The 5527-nt window shown below is 37.7% G+C and overlaps 1 protein-coding gene across 3 annotated transcripts in view; it reads right to left on the minus strand.

Moving 5' to 3' along the window:
* LOC103513491 overlaps positions 1-5527 on the minus strand; it is a 17791-nt gene that overhangs the window by 11257 nt on the left and 1007 nt on the right. The window lies entirely within an intron of this gene.

A 5527-nucleotide genomic window follows, 5' to 3' on the forward strand; every position in this document is an offset into this window, starting at 1 on the left:
CATTTGATAGCTGTGAATCAAAGGCTAATAATAGGAATGTAATGAAACTTGATGTACCTTCCTAAAACAAGACAGACTTTGCAGTGGCACCTAGATTTGGGCTTCATAGCAAGAAGAAGTATCCATGTCCACAAACTTATCAAATGACCCTCGTAAGTACTTCTTATTTACTGAAAAGATCTGCAACTACCTACCCTCAGATAGATTATTGTAGAAGAGAATGGAGCAGTTGCAAATGGGTAAAAATTGTAAATAAATGGTCGATTCCTATGTAAAAAGTTGGGAAAAATTCAAATCTGAGGTCAAAACTCCGAGAAAGTAATTTTAAAAGGTCGAAAATTCAATTTTTAATTGCCGTTCTATTGAAAAAGTTCAAAGAGTTGTGACGTCAGACTTAACCTAAAAATGCGCAGAAACGCTTGCGCACAAACAAACGAAGCGGGAGTCATGAATTATGACGTCATCGCCTACGGGAGCGTATGTCGTGACGTCAAACTTTACAAATTACCGGTATTTTTTAAATCGATTTATCTCGGGATCTCTAGAATTCGTAGAAGAAAAAGAAAAATTCCGTTGGTCCTCATTTTTCCTGCTCTATGACTTTGAAACATCACCCAAGTAAGCGCGACTGATATTCGTATAGTAGGTATACCTACTCGCAGTACTCGCCCCACTATGGCGTGACGTTACGCTAGTCATGCACTGTTGCCACGTCTTTCGCTCGGTGCATATCTCGAGAAGTAGATAAACTACATAACGTAACAGAAAAATTTTTGCGGTGTAATTTTTTTAATTTTTTCTTCTTTGTTCTTTCATAAAGAATGAAGAACGGGGCTCAACCAAATGACAATTTTTTTCGAGGTAGAGTCCTATTCCGATGTAAAAGTACCCAAAAAGTGCATTGGCGCACTCAAAAACATCCAAAACGGTCCCTAAATCCTCTAAAATGTCGCAAAAAGGTCGCAAAAAAAATTAACGTTGAAGCAGCCATGGTTTACGACCTCGCATGAACTGACGTCATCACGAAAAAATGGCTGCCCGCGAAATTAATAGGGGCTCAACCAAATGACAATTTTTTTCCGAGATAGATTCCTATTCCGATGTAAAAGTACCCAAAAAGTGCATTGGCGCACTCAAAACATCCAAAACGGTCCCTAAATCCCCTAAAAATGTCGCTACTACCACCAATGACGAATATCTCATTGACCCGACATGCTAATGCTGCGTGTGTTAGTAGGTAACTTTGTGAACACAGTGTACTTACCACCAATGACGAATATCTCATTGACCCGACATGCTGATGCTGCGTGTGCTAGCTGGTAATTTTGTGAACACAGTGTACTTACCACCAATGATGTGCATTGAACCTATTTGAAATATTTGAATGGGTAATTAGATTGCTACTTGTATTAACTTGTAACCTTTAGTAACGAGAATCATCTTAGAAGACAGAAAAATAATTTGACGTGAAAACTAAATGCCCAGTTAAAATGAAGTCTGTGTAAACTGAGAGTCACCACTGAAGTATATTTTTATAATAAAACATTTGTGCATAAAAAAAAAGAAATATCTCCAGAAAACATCACACTAGGGAACCCCTGCTCCATCTTCCAAGTTCAAACTTCTGGCCTTGTACCGGGTCCGAAATATCTCCAGAAAACATCACACTAGGGAACCCCTGCTCCATCTTCCAAGTTCAAACTTCTGGCCTTGTACCGGGTCCAATTCTTTGAGTCGAATATTTGAAAAGAATCGATTCGTGGTATTCGAATATTCAAAAAGAGTCGAATATCCCATCCCTATCGAAAAAATAAATTCGATATCGAATCATAACGTATACTATACGTTATGATCGAATGATCCTAACTTTTCAGTGTTGCCATATTAGTAAAAATCAATGGAGGAGTTGCAAGTGGGTAAAAATTATAAATAAATGGTCGATTCCTATGTAAAAAGTTGGGAAAAATCCAAATCTGAGGTATAAATTCGATATCGAATCATAACGTATACTATACGTTATGATCGAATGATCCTAACTTTTCAGTGTTGCCATATTAGTAAAAATCAATGGAGGAGTTGCAAGTGGGTAAAAATTATAAATAAATGGTCGATTCCTATGTAAAAAGTTGGGAAAAATCCAAATCTGAGGTCAAAACTCCGAAAAAACAACTGTAAAAGGTCGAAAATTCAATTTTTATAATGAAAAAGTTCAAAGATTTGTGACGTCAGACTTAACGCAGTTGCTATTTTTGTCCGCTAGGTAGCGCCACTATGCAAGCACGCTAGCGGAGCAGCAGAAAGAACTGCGCAGAAACGTATGCGCACAAACACATTAATGCGTTACCTGCAAGGGAGCTTTGCTCGGGACATTTGATGTGACGTCATCGCCTACGGGAGCGTATGCCGTGACGTCAAAGTTTACAATTTACCGGTATTTTTTAAATCAATTTATCTCGGGATTTAGAAGTCGTAGAAGAAAAAGAAAAATTCCGTTGGTCCTCATTTTTCCTGCTCTATGACTTTGAAACACCACCCAAGTAAGCGCAACTGATCTATTGGGCAGCACGTGCTGTTGGTCATTTCATTTCGGGGGTGCATTCAGCCGTTAAAATTCTAGAGAAAAATTCTGAGCCCTAAAAATCGATAATGATTTTAGTTTCTTGACAAAGAGGGGATTTCCTTTTACATCTTACCTTGGTGGATCTGTAGTACCAATATTCATGATTGCAAACTGATGTTTTTACACAAATATGTGAAATATGCTAACATTGTTAACGAGCAGTGAGGTACAACTTGTGCTGATCTTGTCCCTTACATGCCCAAACTAGAAAGAGGAAAAGAGCTCGAAGGGAAGAAAAATTATTCATGACTAGAAAGCAGTGCCATGATGGAAAATCACGTCCTACCTTAATCTAGAAATGTGCTGATTCATCAATAAGGAATATTCAAGTACAAGTAGTAGATATTGCCTAGCTATTAGGACGAGTCTCAAGGAGAAATCCTATACCAACAAAATCCTGGTTTTCCTGAAGGTATGGAAATCCAGCAGTATTTCAGCACGTGTGATCATAGATTAATATTAGGCCTTATTTGACCAATTTAATACATAGAGGTTCACTAAATTAATATTCTACAAATCTATAGGGTGTAGAAAAAACGGTAGATATTAAGTAAATCATTCAATGTCACATAAACAACGTTTATTTTCAGGTTGACGAGACACTGATGAGTGATGATATACTGTAGTAAGAGAAAGAGAGACTGATAACTTAAATGGTTTTAGTGAATGTGCCAAAAATACAATTTTTCCGATAAATTAAGGAAGAGAAGGAATGCTTGGATTTTCATTGGAAGTGGAGAGAGAAACAATTAAAACGCAATTATAATGGGATAAACGATTAAAACGCAGATAAGATAATCGGGAAAGAGGGACAGAGAACATGAAATTTTTAGTGGATGTGCCAAAAATACCAAATCTTCCGATGGAGCATTACATGTATTTTCAGTGGATGTTTTACTGTTTTCACTGATATTTCCAATTCCGTTATCTCAATGACAACATCAGACACATTCCTCTGACACTGAATAATTTAAACAATATCTACGGTTTTTGTACACTTATGTGAGTTATGTGTAAGATATAATAATTATGTTAATGATAATGAATTTTTCAAAACGCATCATCCATACGGTCATGATGCAATATCGGGACTAGGGGTAAGGGCCCTCTGGTAAATCCAACGGACCGGTAATCTGGTACCAGGAAGACGTCTGAAGACTTGCTGAAGAGTGGGGGAACCGGAGCAGTCAGGAAGCAACCTCCTCTCCAAGTGGCCACTAGTGATTCAGTGTGAGTAGCGAACGGTTCAAGGTTGTTCTTGTAGTAGTTTCTGTGACGAGTGTGTCTGTTATATCGAGGTCTGTGTGAAGGTAAGTCATTGACTTAAGGAAGCGAGATCTTTTCTTTCTCTCGATCCATTTCTTCGACATTGAGCAAAGTTTTTTCAACTTTGTTTATTTGTTTTCTGATAAGTTTTGTATTGACAGTTCTTTTAACTTTGAATTAACAGCATGTGAATAGTTGATCCCATGTGATTTTTCACGCGGAATCGAATGGTGCTACTTTTAGCACTCTCTGACTTACATTTGAGAAGTTGCGGGTTCGATACTCCCCTGTGTCAACAAATTTCCCTTTTATTACATTTTTTTTTTACTTTCTATTTCTTTTCAAATACCTACGTATTCTGCAAATGTAATAGAGAGTCGTGTGATGTTCACACCAGATTTTTTTATATTATACCTTGAATTTGATAGAGAAAAGTTTTGAGGTCCCTATAGAGCCTAAAACCAAAGTTTCAGCCATTGGTCCGTGGGTGTGTCTGTCTGTCTGTGTGTCTGTCAGTCTGTAAACAAAATATATCTCGAGAACAGTAAGAGCTAGAGACTTGAAATTTGGTATCTAGATGTCAAATGTGACAAAGATGCGACACGAAACTTTTGGTATCTCGAGAACAGTAAGAGCTAGAGACTTGAAATTTGGTATCTAGATGTCAAATGTGACAAAGATGCGACACGAAACTTTTGGTTAAGATCGGTGCAACGGTTGGTGTCATTTTACCGCTTTTTGGCGGTTTTCGGTGTAATTTAACAATATCTCGGGAACGGTATGAGCTAGAGACTTGAAATTTTTGTAGTTCACAAATGTGACAAGGATGGAACACAAAACGTTTGGTTGAGATGGTTGCTGCGCTTGGCGGTATTTTGACCGCTTTTGGACAGATTTTGACCGGTTTTTGGCGGTTTTCAGCTATAGCGACAAAACGGTTAGAGATATTGTAAAAGTTAGGGTAAAAGAACACTCAAATAAGCATCATTCAATAGGATAATGCATCATTTCAATTTAGGTAAGTGAAACGTCGTTGTGAATGTTCTAAGCGTTGCATCGGATCGTTAAACCCAACAAGTTTTGCCCGTAGTCGTCATCCTTTGTTCACATTGAACAGAACTACATATATACTTAAAGATTATTCCAAAGTTCTCTACTAGCTCTTACCATGTCTCTGAGATATTTTTGTTTTACGTAACAATGAGCTGAAACTTGGGAATTTTAGGTTATTTTGGGGTACCATCAAACGTGTTTTGGGCACTGAAAACTGACCATTCGAAATTCCGACTCGATGTTCATTACTTTCTTCCCTAAAGGATAAGGGAAAGTAATAAAAATTGTCTTTTCAGTTTGAAAATAGCGCGCGGAAATCATCAGGGTGTGTTTATGTACTGGGGTGAGATAGGCCATACCGGATATTAGTAAAGTTTTGACAAGTAGGATAAGGCACTGGTGGTACAAGAGTAAAGATCATTCTTGTTTGGAGCTTGAAATAATCTTGTTGTTATTGGACCGAGTTTAGTCTACTACTCGGAGCGCTCTATTGCTCATTTTAAGAGTAGTTCCATCTGTGATAGATTGTACAATTCATCGGTGACTCTGAACTTTAAACCATTATATCCATGACAGGTTAGAGTTGGC

The sequence above is a fragment of the Diaphorina citri genome, unplaced genomic scaffold, assembly GCF_000475195.1.
Source record: "Diaphorina citri unplaced genomic scaffold, Diaci psyllid genome assembly version 1.1 scaffold979, whole genome shotgun sequence".
Taxonomy (NCBI): domain Eukaryota; kingdom Metazoa; phylum Arthropoda; class Insecta; order Hemiptera; family Psyllidae; genus Diaphorina; species Diaphorina citri.